The sequence below is a fragment of the Microtus ochrogaster genome, chromosome 22, assembly GCF_000317375.1.
Source record: "Microtus ochrogaster isolate Prairie Vole_2 chromosome 22, MicOch1.0, whole genome shotgun sequence".
Lineage (NCBI taxonomy): Eukaryota > Metazoa > Chordata > Mammalia > Rodentia > Cricetidae > Microtus > Microtus ochrogaster.
In genome coordinates, this window is record NC_022023.1 from 5,217,961 (window position 1) to 5,236,999 (window position 19,039).

At 37.4% G+C, this 19,039-nt stretch overlaps 1 protein-coding gene across 1 annotated transcript in view; it reads right to left on the reverse strand.

Annotated features, from left to right (window-relative positions):
* Positions 1-19,039, reverse strand: part of Tenm4 (teneurin transmembrane protein 4) — a 2,359,892-nt gene that overhangs the window by 2,178,975 nt on the left and 161,878 nt on the right. The window lies entirely within an intron of this gene.

The following is a 19,039-nucleotide window of genomic DNA, read 5'->3' on the forward strand; positions in this document are numbered from 1 at the left end:
TCTCTCTCTCTCTCTCTCTCTCTCTCTCTCTCTGTCTCTCTCTCTCTGTTTAGACAAAGTGAAAAAGACAAGAACTTTTAGGGAAGTATATATACTTTAATCATGTCTACTACCACCTAAGCCTCACCTCACCCTGCACCCCTTCTGGTCTCCTTTAACTGCTTATTCTGCTCTCTTGTCTTCTTTTTTGTTTATGTGAGATAAAAATGCAATGTTAGAGACAAATACATTGAAATATTTAAAAATATTTTAAAATAGACAAATGGTCTCAAATGTGTAGAATTCTCTACAGTGAATTCCTGATATCCCCTGTGTATGCTATGAATACCATTGGCTAAAAAAGACATTGTCTTGGGCCTGTGCAGGGAATAGAGGTAGGCAGAAATAAACTAACTAAACTGAATGCTGGAAGAAAGAAGCAGGAGTCAGAGAGAAGCCATGTAGCCCCACAGGAGAAAAACACTATAACTTGGCCGGTAAACCACTGCCATGTGGCGATACACAGATTAATGGAAATGGGTTAAATTAAGATGTAAAAGCTAGCTAATAAGAATTTAGAGCTAATATGCCAAGCAGTGATTTAAATAATATAGTTTCTCTGTGATTATTTTGGGGTTGAGCAGCCAGGAACTAACAAGCAGCCTCCTTGCAACAAATTCCACCCTATTCAACTTCAGAACAGGAAGAGTTAGCTCATGTGATAGATGAGACGACCTCCAGAATTTTATGAGCTTCCTGAGAGCAGCGTTGTTTATCCTTGGTTAGACTGACCTTTTCCAATGGAGTTGTACATCCTTCATCTTTATAGATCTGGACATATATTTTCAGAAGTTATAATTACTACTTAATATCTTCAGCACTGTCCCTGACACAGTCCCTGGCACAGTGTAGACATTCAGTATTGATGAGTGGAGACAGGATGAAGTTGCATAATGACTCAGGAAGTCATTTTCTCCTGAGTTTAAAGACTGGATCCTACCATTCTCTGTGGACTACCTAAAAAAATAACATACATCTATAAAATATTAGTAAGGGTTCTCACCCCAATATTTTCTCTGCTACCACATAGAATATACCACAGTTAATAAGCTAATATCTCTAAGCTTCTTTTTGATTAAACAAGAGATAACTTTCTTTTCATTCCTCTAACAAAGCTTGTTGCAAAGATTAAAAGAGATTAAATACCTAATAAAGCTTATAATGAACTTAATTGTGAAACTGTTATTTGGAACGGAGTTACTAACTGAGCTCTAAGATTCATAGCCCTTCTGGTAGGACAGATAAGCCCATGACTTTACGTTCCCAAGCAAAGGGACTGTAAGTCTTGGTCTCCTTACATCGACATGAGGTCAAGTCCACTCTACAATTTCCTGCTGGAAAGATAATGGAAAATAATATATGTCAAAGTGAGATGTTCAAAACACTGACATGATGCTTTCTTCCCCTTCCCTGTCATATCTCTCAATGTCTGCAGGCCTGCTATTGATGATCTGTCAACCTCCAATCCTTAGATTTAGACCCTCACAGGACATTATACCTGCAGTTACTTTCTCTGCTGACAGCATGAGACAGCGTCTTCGGTCCTAGCTCAGATGAAAAAGAAGACTTTGCATTATGTCAAATATTTAACAATCGAACTTTGTTATTTCAGGTTTTATTATTCCACTTAGAAAAAAAAATTGACAGGGCTCAAATATAAATGAAAGAATTCAAACAGGGCTATAGGGAAATAAAGCTGAGAGAAGGGGAAATTAAAGGAGAAGTAAGTTTCTGAGCCTTCAAGAGACAAAACCATGCATGTATTTTTTTAATTTTCATTTTAATTATAATTCTTTAAAATTTTTATTTTATGTGAAAGCTTTTTTTCCTGGCTGTTTGCATGTCTATGACCTATGTCCATGCCTGTTGGAGAAAGAAGCCAGAAGAGATGGTTGGATCCACTGAAACTGGAGTGAGAGATGCTTGTTAGCCCCCGTGTAAAGCATAATGATTTAAAGGGCATTAGCCAACAAGGATCCACTAACTCTTCTTAAAATTTCAGTATATAAAGCATTACTCTACAGTACATTCTTGAAGAAAATTTAAGATGTCCACTGTTAAATTTCAAAGTGGACTATTACAAGTGAGAAGGAGAAGAAATAAAATATTTAAAAACATGTCTAGAGAGAAAAATACTGACATTCCTTCTGGACCATGAAATTTACTATAAGCAAAATTTAAGTATTTTCAACTTTGGAGGGAACTATTGATTTAAAAAAAAAAACAAGCAAACAACAAGAAACCCATACATTGGACTACTGTGATCGCTCATCAAGAAAAGGCAGTAGTGACCAACCTTGAGAGCCTGAGTTCATTCCCTGAAGGGAACCTACTTATAAATGCTCTACTATGACTATCATTTGAGTACAGTGGCAGATGTTATAAAAGAGGCACACACATAAAGAAATAAAAATTTAAGAAATAAATGTAAGTATTTTTTTTTTAAGTGAAACCATGGCTCAAATGTCTTCTGGTACTTGATTAACCCTTGCAACTTCAGTTAACACTTGAAAGGGGATAGAATAATGGAAATTTGAGAATTTTTTGAAAGAGAACCTTCAGATCTGCACAAGAGCTAAGGATGAAGAAATCAGTACTGGAGAAAAGTTTCACTGTGTAATGAAGACCGTTTTCCCCATCGACGATAATCTCTTTATCTTTTCATACTTGTGTCTTCTCTGCATTTGTTTTGCCTTCATTCCAAAAGGGAATTTTCAATACAGATTTTTGTTCTTTATCCCATGATTGAAAAAGCAATTGCCACCAATTCATACTTTGGACAATGACAAAGTTATTTCTGGCTGGTCAGAGGAGCAGACCTGGGCAGAAATATCAAATGTTTCTAAGAAGCATTCAAGCAATTCAGAGCGATGCAGAATATCCTTTAATGAAACGAAGACCATGAACTGGTTCACCTAGCAGACTGAAAGAAAATGTGGCAGATGTCTCTTTTGTTTAAAGGTGTTTAAGAAATATATTTGTGCCTCCTCTTATCTCTACTTATCTCTCGCTGGAATTCCATCTGATGAGGAAAGCGTAAATGGGGAGGTGGATTCTATCTTTTTATTTCATTCTTTGTCTTATTCAAATAAATGTATTTACCATTTTTAATGCTTTTAGATAGTGTGTAACTTAACTGCTCTTTATATACTAAATAAATACCTGCTTATTTCATTAGTAATATTAAAATATGTGCTTTAACAGACATTTTCTTGTAGAAATTTAATAATTAAGACTGACTTTTCTTTAAGGCAAAGGACTCTTTCTTACATATACTTTATTTTCAATTCCACACACGTATGTTTTACAAGAGAAATAGACACATGCATAACAATTCAGGGATTTCTAACTCACTCTGATGTTGGCTTACTTGTTCAAAACCTATGCCTCTGTTTCATAGTCTGTGGATATATTGAAAATAAATACCACTTTAGAAAACTGTGGTTGAAATTTTTTAAAAATTATTTATTATCATTATTTTCATGTGTGTGCATACATGCATCCGTGTTTGTATGTGCGTGTATGCCATGACACACTCTGAGCTTCTCAGAGGACAACTTCCAGGAATTGGTTTTTTTCCTTTCCTCGTGGGTTTCAGGATTAAACTTAGGTAACCAATTGGGTGGCAAGTACTTTATCCAATAAACCATCTTCCTGGCCCAATAAAATCCATTTATATTAAATCTGTAAAAATTTCTCAGTGATTAAGAGCAATTGCTGCGCTTATAGAGGATCTAAGTTTGGTTACAAAAGCCAACATGGTTGCTTACATATATACAAGAAAACACACAAGAAACAAAAATAAATTTAAAATAAATTTAAAATGTGTATACACACATATTCTACTGTAGGCTATCCTTGTTAATTGAAAGATAAAATAAAATAAATGTCGATGGGAATGAAAGTGATTTTTAGAACCCTCTGAATTTTGATTAAGAACTTCTGAGAGACCCCTTATTATCTGTCCATTAGGAATAAAGAGAAAACTTTATCTTTCCCAAGTGTTTTAACAATCAAGAGAATCCATATCATTTAATTTTATGTACATAAACTGCAGCAACAAAAGAATAATAATACGAAGAGTAAATGAAAAACTTCCATGTTCAATGCAATCTTCATTCCAGATTGGTCCTCATTTTCTGGATGTTCTATATCACTGGCCAATCAGAGTTTCATTTGTGCTCTGTATGAATGACATCACTTCTGATGTTCTTTTTGCTAGTGTAACTTTTACGACCAGCAAGTAACTACACCTTTATCAATTCAACATACTTTTCAAAAGATACTAAAATGTCTTTGATTGGTACAATACCAATTAGCACAAAATAATCAGAGCTGTTCATTTTATTACTACTAAAGCACAGATGAATCAGAGTCTTAAAGTTGCTTTGAAGGGAAACTAATGTAATAGTCACAAAGTTTCTTTCCTACAAAGACAAGTACTCAATTCAAAATATTTATGATTCTTTCTTCCCTAGAAATGGATTTTATACAATTACCCTTCAAAATAGGGTATAGATTTATTTGAATTATTATAAATCTATTCTTGAGTTACATTAAAACATCATGATGAAAAACAAGTTTTCAAAGAAAATAGATTATGTGAAAATATTTCCTACTTTGATTCAAACCAGCCACTTAATATTGGAATTGCTTTATATTGAAGCTATTAAGAAATTTCTTTTTTATTGAAACTGCACTGTCAATATAACATGCAATACTCAGATAGGCTAGCAAGGACAAAATTAGATATCAAAACTAAAGTCGATGGTATCTTCTGAGACTAATTGCACACAGTTACCCTTACTTATAAACACCTGTCCAAAGCAAAAGTATTTGTATTTATAGCAACCTAAAGGTGAAAACAATCAAGACATCCATTAGTGGACATGTAGAGCAGTGAAGGATGTATAAAGAGATGAAAAGGAATGAAATCCTCACAATGAAATGCGAAAATCCTTACCAAGGAACATGGTGCCTATTCCTTGTCAACTTCATGGCTACTGACACCTAGAACAGCAATGCACACTTCTAGGCATAACTTTGAGTTCTATTTCCTAAAAGACTTAACCATTGTGCACGAGAAACTGTGAGTATTAGTGGCATTATAGTCACCTGTTGGCCATATGAAATAATGGAAAAACAGACAGTGACCTAGCACAGGAAACCTCTCCCTCTCCCCACCTCTAGAAACCAACACCCTTCTGCCACGATCTTGTTACTCAAGACCAGACAAAAAGCAGCCATTTGATCCTGGATTGGAAACTGTAAAGCAGTCAGGCAAGATAAATCTTAGTTCTTCTAAAGTATTTGTTTTAGGTATTTTCCATAACAGCAAGCAGCATGACAAGAACAGAACAGACCATCCTCTGGAGAAATTCAGAATATTATGCAAAGTACGAGAGACAAAACCCCGTGTGTTAGATGATTCCATTCATCCGAAGTATTGTAAGCAAATTCACAAAAACTACACTGATAGTTTCCAGGGACTAGAGAAGAGGAGGTGAATAGCCCTTCACTGCGGGCACAGTTCCTCAGTGATGATGACACTATGTTAGAACAAGATAGTAGAGAATTGCTGCAGAAAAGGGTGAGCGTATTTAGAGCTATTAAATTGTAAAATTTTAAACAAATTTGTAATGTGAATTTATGAATTCCACCTATAAGTTCTACCACCCCACTGGATCGCACACACACACACACACACACACACACACACATCACAAGAGCCTAATCAAAACTTCTTGGGCTAGTACGTCACTACAGTCTACTGTTAGCTACCTATACTACTTAATAATGCCTTAATTTGTAGTCCTATGTATGTAAAACATGTATTATATTTAACATGTCTAAAATAAAATCAGTTTTGTTCCCATACTTTCCCCCACATTCCTACTTCTCCATCTGAGTAGAGTTACTCTTTTAGTCCAGGTTCGAAATCATGGAGTCATCCTCTGATTCCATAACTATGGAATCAGGTTCAGGGACTTGCCTTCTGTTTTTCTTTGCTATCCCACTACTGCTTATCCCTGTTAGGTTTCCATGGAACTCTTGGAAGTACTCTTGAGTACTCTCACGTCACCCTAGTGTTTGTGCAACTTACATTATTGTAAATTCCCATAGTACACTTCCCTGCTCTCTCAGATCACATGAAAGCTACCAACTCCATCTCTTTACTAGCCTTCCTTGCCTGCCCCACCCTTTAACGTTCAGACCTTATTTCCTATTGCTTCCTCCTTAATATTTCTGCCTAGCAGACATACTTATTCTCTCTAATTAAATTATGCCCTCTCCTGATAACAGGCATTTCTTACTTCCTTCTGGTCTCTTTAAACAAGACATCAAAAGAGCTTCCTTTTTCCAACGTTTTTAGGAAAAAGTAATTCACTACTACTCTTCCTTGCATATATCTTGACTTAACTCATTACTGACAATGCCACTTCATCACCACGTCCTTTCATGACAAATGACCAAGACACAAACATAACCACATCTGCAACAGGACCTACCAGCGTGTTTTATTCTATCTAGGCAACCATGTTATGTAGTACCCTGTAAGAGAAGCCGTTCCTTTTACTCAGTGTCTCACCCTCAATGGACCCCTCCTTCAAATAGGCAGAGTCTGAAGATATGATCCAATCCTTAATATATGATGCTCTAGATTAATTGAAAGTTTTTATGCAATGCATTAAAACCCCCTGCTTTTTCCTTTGTCAACCTAAATCCTAACTTGTCATTATGAAACCATTTACTATGGTTTTCTCTATTATACTGGCTAATTTTACTTCAATTTGACACAAGCTAGAGACATTAGAGAAGCGGAAGCTTCAATTGAGAAAATGCCTCTATAATCCAGTTATAGTCAAGCATGTAGAGGATTTTCTTAAGGAGTGATGGCCCAGTCTGTAACAGATGGGACCATCCGTGGGAGAGTCATATATCAATCTGTTGATTTCATTGGTTAAGCAATAAAGAAACTGCTTGGCCCTCATAGGTTAAAACATAGGTGGGAGGAGCAAACAGAACAGAAGGCTGGGAGAAAGAAGCTGAGTCAGGGAGTCACCATGATTCTCCCATTCCAGGGAGACACAGGTTAAGATCATTCCTGGTAAGCCAGCTCGTGGGCTACACACCTTATTAGAAATGGGCTAGTCCAGGTGTGAGAATTAGCAGAGAAAAGGCTAGATATAATGGGCCAAGCGGTGTTTAAAAGAATACAGTTTCCGTGTAATTATTTCGTGGCATAAGCTAGAGCTAGCCATGTGGGTGGCTGGGTGTCGGGGACGTAGCCCGCCGCTCTTATTACAACATAGTCAAGCATGTAGAACATTTTCTTAAGGAGTGATGGCCCAGTCTGTAACGGATGGGACCATCCCTGGGCAGCTAGCTGATACTGGGGTCTATAAGAAAGCAGGCTGAACAAGTCATGATGAGCAAGTTTGGTCCTGTGCTGGATCCCCAGATGCGAATCAGGGGTCAGAGAGTTCTTACTAGCTCAAGTCAGCTGTCCCTGTTGGTATCCCCACCATAACCATGGCCCCTTTGCTCACAATATTGTTCCTCCCTCTCTATGACTGGGCATATGCAGAGATCCACAGCTAAGCACTGGGCCAAACTCGTGGAGTCTTTTGCTGTTTTTTATGGTCTTGAAGTTTTATTCAGATGACAGAGTTCGGTAATTTCCAACCTCCCATTTCCTTCACTTTCCTTGTCTTTCTGCTCTGGGTCATACAGGCTTCATCAAGCATTTGGTTTTGATCATTTGACCTTGGTTCACAGGAGAAGGAGTGTTTGGAGTAGGTCTACCAGCACTGGGCACTGGATAAGATCCCAACTACATTACTGATGAATGACTACATAAGTGTACATAAACTGAACAGACCTTTAATACTCATTACATAGATCTCACAGTTGGCCCCTGTGAGTTCAACAGTATCTGCCAAGAGAAGTTTAATGCAAAGGAATGTGGTGTGAAAACAGAATGACGACCTACGAGATTGCCATTCAGATGTTTTGTGACCTTCATGAGAAACAACAACCAAAACAACAACAAATATGGCCGTGATTAAGTTGTCTTTGAGCAATATAATAAAAGCATATTTTGATTTCTTTTTTAAAGTATAGGAGTGATATATTTGCATGGGCTGAGGATGAGAAGAGAAATATGCATCTGGGGAGGGATATGTAGCCCATGATCACTGCAAATTGGACGTATTGGAGGAGAAATAAACAGAAGGGCAATCTTCCTCGGAAAGGTAGTCACTGGGGGAAGCTCAATAATTGACTATTAGGATAACACGTAGCATAGCCTCTTTAAGGGAGATAGATTTGAAGGAAAGGCATTCTAATGAACTGTGTCCAAAAGTATACAAACAGTAGCGGGAATGTGGCATGGGGCTAATTTCCTCTCCACTGTGACCATATGCTCACTGAAGACGCTAATCGTGCTAATTGCTTAGGGAGGACTCTGTGAAGAGCATCTTATGGGCTTTGCTGAGAAATATCACAGAAAACATAAAATGGTAAGGTTGCTATTTGCAGCTTGTCAGGAATCAGCCACAATTTATTTTAGCAGGATTTGATATTAAGGGAAAAGCCTAATTTCCCATCTGCTTAGGCCAAATAAATCTCCATGCAATCAAGGAGCAAAGGATTTCCAAATTAACTCTTCATGGCGGGGCTTCTTGACGCTTCCTGAGCCAACACGGATGGGAATGCGTGTTCCAGTTTTGCTCCTGAGATTCATGCTCTGAACACTCTAAACAGTAAAGTGTGGAAGAGAGATGGAAGGCAGCAATGAAAGCCTGGACACCTAGCATGTGCCTGGAGAGAAGTAAATCGGTGCCATCTCGCTTCTAAGTAATTGGCTACTTAGACACTTGAGTTTGACATAGTTCAATATTTCAACTAAAGAAGAAATTTGTGTTTAGTTACAAAACTCATATACCATCATGGTAATTAAGCAAGGCCTAGAGAGATACCAACTAAATAGTGGCTTAGATATGAGTGTGTAATTGCAGAGAAAATGAGACATATGTCTGGGCACTGAAAGAAATTTCCTATCCCCATTCCAGACTGCAGAATTAGCTGACATCTTTATAGGGGAAAAAAAACTGTAGAAAAGATGAAATGCAAAGGGAAAATCATGAGGGAAATAAAAGGCAAGAGTAGTTAAGCTGGCTTTTCATCTGGCTTTTTTTTTTTGTAGTTTGTGGTATAAGCAAATGTGGCTGTAGTTGACACTAGGTATTTTATCGTAGCTGGAGTGACACATGGGACACAGGGTAGCACTTAAATGATCAAAATTACAGTACTTTCCTATCTTCATCAAGACACCTTCTGATGCTCACACTGATCACCATGAGGGATCCCACAGGTCACCTTAGACCGTAACGGAATGGGCAGCATGCATCAGTACCTCCCTCAGTCAATAGAATTTTCAGGGTGCTATGCCTGAAAGACTGTACACTGTTTAATGTGAGAGGGATTTCTACTGTGTGCTACACAAGGAAGATGCTCTTCTCAAGCTCCCAACTTTGCAGGACCCACAGGCAGACAGAAGGTGACATAAGATACATGTAGTTGGGCTTCTTCCCAAAATTCTGGGAAATTCAGCACAGGGTGTGGGCGGGAATGGTAGTCCTTTCTAGCCGGTTGTAGCTGCAGCAAAACCTCCAGTCAACATTTCTGCCTATCATTTTTAATGGCACAGTTTATCTCACAGATGGAATTCTCACTCTTCCCTAGGGAAGAAGAGCAATAAGTCTTCATGGTGGGGGCAGCCCAGAAGTTTATGAACCACTCCCTTTTCTTGAGAACTTGGGATGAACACTGTGCAGAAGAACCCAAATTTTTCACTGCATTAGTAGGAGTTGGCTCATAGCCAGATGCCCAACAAATCTTGCAATTCTTTCTCCTAAGTATGATTTGTGAGAAATTACTTTGAATTCTGCAGAGAAGCCAGTGCTGCACATTTCCCAGCACGTAAAGGAATGCCACTTTGATGCACCTGCTATCAGGAGTAACAGGTGATGGAACCTGTCATTAGCAAACTTACGCAGAAAGGTAACTTCTAAATTTTCTCCTAACATTTAAAACCCCAGTCAGGCCTGGAGGGATGGCTCAGCTGTTAAAGGTTAGGATCACAACTGAAAATATAAAACCCAAATCAATAAAATGCAGCTTTGCAGTGATCAGCGCTGATATCATGGAATATTAATCAAACAGGTTTCTGTATCACAAAGAGAACTCTGGGGTGTTGAACTGACAGATTCAGGTTGTTTAGAAACACACGCTTCTATCCTAATACTTCTAATTTTATAAAAATAATTATATAACTCATCAATTCTCCCTGATATCCACATCAGAAGGATTTCACTATAACACAGCATAGACTCCCAACCATAAACTCACCCCTCATTGTCTGCAATTTTGCTTGTACAATGTTTCTTTCTGTGTTCTTTTACCTTAGGCCTGTGGACTGAATGAATTGATTCTCCCGATATCTCTCTAACTTCCACCACACTTAGACTGCGTTTTATTCTTGCAGTCATACAAGGCTATTTTCTTCATTAATGACGATCATTTTGCCTTGGTCTTCTCTGACCACCCAAATCTTGCAAAGTGGATGGCACCTAATGTGACTATAGTACATGAAAAAGCCTGCAAAAACAAGAAGAAATAAGATGGTATTTTGCAGGATTTGGTGAATGTGTAACTCCTTACCCATGCTGCGTGTGCTCCAGCTCTCACTCCTCATCACAGTTGGAAACCAGTGCTCTCCCCTTTGTATCTTACAGTTCTGATCATGATTTGAAGCTCTCTTACTGTTATTTTTTTCCTATACAGTATGAAAAGAAAGTATTTTGTTCCAATGCAAGAATAATTTCTATTTTGTTTTCTAGTTCCTTGTTTAGTCAGACTGAGACCTTGCCTAAGTAAGTCCATGTAACTGATTGAATCATTTAACATATTCAGGGAAAGGCAGGAGAGAGATCTGAACATGTCACAGCTAATGCACTAGATGACAAGGAAGAAAATTGTGAATTTTTATCTGCTCTTGTCCACTTCACACTTTGGGGATATGCAGAACAAATTTTAACTGTTCTAGTCTCCATCCCCTCCACCTGCTCACAAGCCACAACTGAGATGACAATGCTTTAGAAAACAATTCATGGGGCTGGAGAGATGGCTCAGAGGTTAAGAGCATTGCCTGCTCTTCCAAAGGTCCTGAGTTCAATTCCCAGCAACCATATGGTGGCTCACAACCATCTGTAATGGGGTCTGGTGCCCTCTTCTGGCCTGCACTCATACATGGAAGGAATGCTGTATAAATAATAAATAAATAAATATTAAAAAAAAAAGAAAACAGTTCATGTGGGTGGACAACATTTCCCTAGTCTACTTTGAACCTCAGACATATCATTTTAAGGTATCAATGCTCTCTGTCTACTAACACTTCTGTTCATCCAGGGAAACAAGGCAAGTTTGTCTTCAAGTGCAAAGACTTATCATTCTGTTTCCTGAAACATTCCTGCTTGTTTTTGTGTGCCTGGTATTTTAGATAACAGCTGTGATGCTGTACGAAGATGGAAAACAGAAATGCACTTTGGAGATTAGGCAGATGATTGAGACCCCAAGCTATTTCACCTCCTGGGGGGGGCATTCCTCCTTGGAATAGATCATCAAAATGAGTCTTCCCTCAGCAGGACTTATGGCACCTGTCCAGTCAAGAAAAGCTTGAGCTTCTATTTTTAGATTTTATCCTATCTCCAGAAAGACAGAAAGAACACGGAGGAGTTTCCTACAAAGGCCACCGGCCCTCTCCAGAAGCAACTTTTTCTCTAAATATTCATCTTCCTTCCTGTCCCTGTTCTAACTAAAGCAGGTTAAGGGAGCGCTTTCCATATTCAATGCCAAGTTATCTGCTCAGAGTTGGCTGGGAGCTTTCTGTTGGACAAAGAAAACCAAGACCGTATTTGTTTACATTATCAATTATTTCCACCTTTATTGTTTATTTCTGTTTTGAAGATGATGGAATCAAACACTCACTTTTGGGAAGAAACCATTTCATGACTGGGAGGAAAATCTTGTGGGTTACAGCATCTGGATTAACTGATTCTTAAACAACTGGGGGTCGAGATGACAGGAGGTGGAAAGCACAAACTTCAGTTAGATAAATGATGACCTAGGCTCGGATGAAGAAAGACAAAGAAAAACGCAGGGTCAGAGTCAAGAGTATATTCAATGTGGCTCATGATGGCACAGACAGGACCTACTGGTGCATGGTTGCAGGGTGACGAGTATTGATGGTGTCTCATTTATTTCAAGGTGCTACCAGAAAAAATTTGAATGCTTTCACCCTGAAGAAATCAAAAGTATTTGAGCAGGCAGCTATGTCTAACCTAATGTAAATACACTGTAGAATATGTTACACAATAAATACATACAATTTTGAATAACTTTGTTTGCTACTTAAATATATATTTTAACCGTGACTCTCCACCTCTAAAAACGTTGGGATAACCATGACGTCATAGTCTAAAGACAGATCTTTACACTATGACTAAACTTCTGCTATGAGATATCAAAGAATAACATCAAAAGGAACATTTGTTATTGAGTCCCCTTAGAAAAAGGGCAAAGCATGGGTCTCTATGGTGCCCAGGGGGACTGGCTTCCTAACACTAGAACTTAATGAAAAGAGTCCAAAGAGAAAGCTTATTTGTACACCAGACAAAACGGAGTCCAGTGATTCTTTCTAGGACACAACGGAAAAATTATTTCATCTCTTTGAGTCTACATTTGCCCATCTTTAAAATGACGCATAGGCTTCATTCATCACGCTTTTCATGTACCAGGGCTACTCCTAAGAACTTTCGTTATTGCTTTGATCCTCAAAGCAACCCTATGCACTAGATAGTATTATTATATCTAATTTTCAGGTAAAACAAGAGATCAGAGAGATCAAGAAGCCAAAATGCAAAGGGAGGGTGGCTGGCAAAGAGGTAGTGAAAAACTTTACTAGTGTGTACTAGGGAAAGCCCTGATGGTGGCAGTGGCGCTGCTGTAGACACAGCAGCGCTCAGAGCTGAAATTCTGTATCGTGTGCTGTTGTGTAGCTTAGGGAGGAGGAGGGAGAGAAAACCGTGGTGGTCCTGCAGGCTTAGGCTAGTGCTTTGCATAGAAAAGTGATGCCATACACAAACTGACTTTGTCACAAATGAGTGAGCCATGAAGATACAGTCACTTCTACGGATGGGTTGCAAGTCATAAGACTGACTTCTCTGCTCCCTCTACTATCAGAGAAGCTAAGCACAACGCTCAGGTCAGGACAAACCGGTGATGAGGAATATCGAGCTCCGGGGCAGGCTCTGTGTGGACAGCAGCCTAACACGTTCTGAAGCAGGTTTAATGCTAAGCTAAAATTTTGCCTTAAGCCTCTGGGCTGCTTCAAACCCAGATTTCAATCAAAGGGAAACCATCTGGAGTTTTAAAAACTCAGGTTTCAATGCTGTTCAAGACAGCAAAAATACAAGTATGAAATTAATAGCTAGTTTTTATCATTATAACATTATAACAAAAATCTTTAAGGAAAATAATAGTTTTCTAAAAAAAACAAAAATATTTATTTAGGGAGAACATCAATATTCTGTATTTTGCAAATACCCTTAATTTATGTATAACAGAAGCCATCTCTACTTCTGCTGTCAGTGGATTACAATGTACACTTTTTTTCTTGTGATTTTTTCCCATTTTTTTAGTTTTGAAATTATAATATAATTATCTCATTTCTAACTTCTAAACTCTGCATTATACCAGAATCAGAGTAGGTGATGTCCTAGGGAAGGTCCTCTGACCATCAAATCAAATATTAAACATAATGTTTAAATATTAATTTGAAGTTTTTATTGAAAATAGATTTTTTCATATACTATATTCTGATTATGGGCTCCCCTCCCCAAGTACTCCCAGATTCTTCCCATTTCCCTATCCACCAAATCTATACCTTTCTTCCTTTCTTTCTTGTTATTATACAAATAGGCACAAGAACCTAAAAAATGCATCTTTTTTCAATTTTTATGTATAAATTCAATCTTTGGTCTATCTAAGGATATCATAATATTTGGATTTCTCTGAAACTACACATATCTATAGTATACAAATATAGAAATATGTCATTTCTTTGTAGTAGATTTAAAATTTCATAATAAATCTTTAAATGAACAATATATTATATTGCTTACTAGGTTTATGGTGAAGTTGAAAAAAATGTAACAATGATTTCATTTATATCTTTAGATGAAACACTTTCGAAGTATTTCAGAGAAATAATAAAGTGATGAAGAACCCAAACAAATGTGTTGCTGAAGAAATGTTTCATTTCAGATGTATTAATTGCTGATACCAATCCCATGCTTGAAAAATGCAGAACCATTCAGTCGATTTTATTTTCAATATTTGAAAATGATGTGTTTCAAAATCACAACAATACAGCACTGTTACATTATAAAGTATGTCTCATTGCTCTTGTTCAATGTACACATTCCTGGTAACTGAAAAGGTGCCTTAAATATTACTATTTTATAATACACATGGAGAGTCCCTCATAGCCCAGATACGAGTTAGTGCTATATGCTTAGAACTTGAGTCTGTGAGGCATTTTTACAAACAGTGAAATAATTCCTTATATATTCTAAATTTTATTTATCCGTATGATAATGATATGTCTCATTTGGGTTATTTCTTATGTTTTTTAATTCCTTTGTAGAGTTCTCTAAAAGGCTCAAACTTCCCATGTATGAGGCTTATGAGGGCGATGATAGGATATGAGCAGTCGCAGAAGGATGAGGTTGAACTTGAGGCCAGTTGAAAAGTGCCTGCCCTGCCTCTATGGCACAGGTCCATTGAGAGGTAATGGATGCATTAGTTCACTGGTCCACAGTTCACTAGTTCAGAGGTTCACAAATCTATCTTCTCTTCAATTTGTCAAGCAAATAGTCGTCTAGATGGCCATATGCAAATATTTTGCAATTTATTTATTTATGTATTTATAAATGATGAGTTTGCTCAAATGAAAGGTTCAGCTTGATAGTTAAGATTATACAAATTTTAATGTTTTTGATTAGGACAGGATTACATCACTTCCTCTCCTCCTTTTATTCCCTCCGGCTGCTCCCAACTGCCCTCCATGTTATCCTTCCTTTAGGCCCCACTCCTCAAGTTTATAGTCTTTGATTATATTTGTTACACACACACACACACATATACACACGTATGTTTGTGTACACAACCTGATGAGTCTGTGCTTCTTCAGGACTAACCACTCTGCACTGGACAGCCAATAAGAGGACACCCCTCTTCTCAGGACAGCCAATAAGGGGACACCCCTCTTCTCAGGACAGCCAATAAGGGGACACCCCTCTTCTCAGGACAGCCAATAAGGAGACACCCCTCTTCTCAGGACAGCCAATAAGGAGACACCCCTCTTCTCAGGACAGCCAATAAGGGGACACCCCTCTTCTCAGGACAGCCAATAAGAGGACACCCCTCTTCTCAGGACAGCCAATAAGAAGACACCCCTCTTCTCAGGAGAGGTTAGTTCTTCTAATACTCAGAAGTTGCCTGGAGAAATTCCCCAACCATTAAAATCTAGGCTCACAACCTAAAGACAAGATTATATAATTTAAAACAAGCATTTCTACGGGTTTAACAATTACTAGGCTCATGCACTAACCATGTACTTCGATTTCACACTCATTTGCTGGCACAATTTACATAATTTATACGCATCTCTTGCAGGAAAGCAAAGAGCCCACAATGTGAAACTTTGTTCTGTCTATCCCACACAAGTGTAAATACCACTCTCTGAGTGAGCACCCAGGGTTACTTGCTCTGGCCTTCAACCGCCCCTTATATCCCCCATTTTCCCTGGTGGCTTATTATTAATCTTTTTTACTATGTTTACCTGTATAAGTTTTAGCCATTTTGATTATATACCTTAAATCACTTCTACTATTTTCTCTGACAGAACTCAAGAGACCTTTCTTTTCATCTTTTGATAAAAATTTGCTGTATTTGTTCTTGATATTCTTTTCAAACTTTTGAAATTACACCTGAACTTATTCTATCTGGAACCTACAAAACTCAATCATAGTTTTCTTTGTTTCCTATGAATAAATGTGCACAGTGCTTTTCATTTAGTGTTTGTGATAAAGTTGTTGCTATAGCGACATTTATTGAAAGTTAATGTTGAGTTAAAGTGGAATGTACAATTAACCTTCTATAGTATGAAAATAACTTTTAATTAGATGAACTCAGAATGAAAAGCAGTTGGATTATATTTAATTTACTGTATTAATCAAATAAATGCTCTCTGGAGAATAATTCCAATTGAAATTACTGGAAGGGAAACCTGGAGTTATAAATTAACTTTTTCTCTTTATATCGGTGATGTGTACAAAAGGTGCATACTTGATGCTAAAAGCCAGTATTTTCAGGAATGATTCTTGATTTTTAAAAACTTATTAATAAATTGCCTGCTATTCTATGATTACTTAACACACATGCACACATAAGTTTTAAATATTTACTTATTAAACTAAAACAAGTAGAGAAAAATAGAGAAAGAAATGCAATAAAAGTTAGAGTACAAATCTCTGAAGACTTGTATTTTTCTGCCAAGATATTTTTATAGCTATTAGAGAAAGACCTGAGTAAATCAGAAAATATATTTTCCATTTTTAATTAAAATGCCAATGACTTTAGAAGGATATGCAGTCATTCAAAAGGATAGGGAACTCGGCAGGTTTTACAGGCAGAACAATGACCTGGAGCCATTCAGGCTGTGTGATCCTACAGAAGTGTGCTCTCTCTGCGCAGCCCTTTTGTTTCCCATACAAAGTCAACAGAGTTAAGGATAAAATGTGCACTTGAAAAGAAGAGAATACTGTCAATGCAGATCACAATGTTTTTGTAAGAATTGCATAAGATAATTCACATATGCACAGTATAGAATGTTGAAAAAATTACCTGAGTTGATGTCTACACAATGTGTTCAAATATACAGTAGTAAATGTCTTGTACTTCAGTGCTAAAAAGATGTTTTTAGAAAACAATGAAAGACTAATATTAGCTGCAGACTCTTTAAAAGCAAAGGCTTATGAAGTTTTATATGCTTCTAAAGAGTAGTGTACTTTTAAAAATCCGTGAAATGTCGTTTAATATTGTTATTGTTTTCTTGATTGTATTATTTTATTTTACATAGACAAATAAGTAATATCAATAACTTAGTAAGATATGAATCATTTTATATGCACAAAGGATAAACTACAAATAATTCAGAATAATTAATTACCTTAAGTAATTATTCTACTTTGAAAATTTCAGTACCCAAAGGAAATCAATTTTGAAGAAAAGACTTAATTTTTATCTCAAATGTATGAGCGAATCTTATTGAGGAAGTTTTTTTTTCAATTCTAAAGGAACAGAATTAAGTTGAAGCAAAACTAAGCATCCCTTAAACACTTTTTCTACTTTCATTCAAGTGAGAAAGATTATACAATATAAATTATGAGAAGTAAAAAATGCATCAATGAAAGAGGAGGGGTGAACTATAATATCTTTTTGTGGGGAGCTTTACAGCTGCCTCCCTGCAATTTTCTCAGCCTCATCAAGTGTGAGATCATTTCGGAATACTTGAGCTCTGTGTGAATGGTTCCTTGTAACATGATAAAGTCCATCCCACTACTTGTTTACGCATAGTGTGCTGAACGTAATTTGAGGAGACATCCATGGTTCTGGACATTTTCACCTTTTGTCCCAGTGTTGAAAATATTTATTTAAAATGAAAAGTGGGCTGGTGAGATTGTTCATCAGGTAAAGGTGTAATGTGGGAGTGTCATATATCAATCTGTTGATTTCATTGGTTGAGTAATAAACAAACTGCTTGGGCTCATAGTTTAGAACATAGGTGGGTGGAGTAAACAGAGCAGAATGCTGGGAGGAAGAGGAAGTGAGGTAAGACGCCTCAGACAGAGACGACATGCTCCCTGCTCCAGAGCAGACACACAGCGATGAAGCTCCGACTCAGGATGGACGTAGGCTAGAATCTTCCCGGTAAGCGCACCCAGCTGTGCTACACAGATTATAAGAAATGGCCTAGTCCAGGTGCAAGAGTTAGCCGAGAAGAGGCTAGACAGAAATGGGCCAAGCAGTGATTAAAAGAATACAGTGTCTGTGTAATTATTTCGAGGCATAAGCTAGTCATATGGGCAGCCGGATGCTGGGGATGCAGCCCCGCAGCACCCTTATTACTACAAAGGTGTTTGCACCAAAACTAACAACCTGGAGTGGTTAATCCTCAGAACACACTGGATGGAAGGAGAAATCTGACATATCTCCACACATGTGCTGTGTAAGCTGCACTTCAACAAATAAGGTCCATACACTTCCAGGTTAATGAATACACACACATGTGCAAATAAATCTTTATAATATAATTATTTATAAAGACTTTTATGAGTGCAGTGGACAACTTGAACATGTGAAAAACATGTGATATTTTATAATACATATCAAGATTTTTATTTTTACAAACAGCTGTAATCTCATTAGCTCCAGACTTCTGACTTCTGCTTGAACAGAGCAGAATTCCTGGAACAATGACAGACATTTCTTTGCTATAGTTATAGCCAAGGAAAAATATAATGAATTGAGCTATTATATTACCCCCTACTATTCTTCAGAGATGATTCTATCTTTATTATTAAGATCAATGTGATACTATTGAATGGTATTGCCTCTTAACAAACATTCCAAATCATTAGCAACTGGGGTATAGTGCTAGCTGTGCTTCTATCATCTTAGTATTTATGTTGACACAATTTCATACAGCAAACCCCTCCCTTCCCAGGCTCCCTGTGTTGCCATATACTGCATAGCCAAAGCAACATCAACTGTAGCAAATACCACTTTGATTTTACTTAGCTCGTATGTAGTC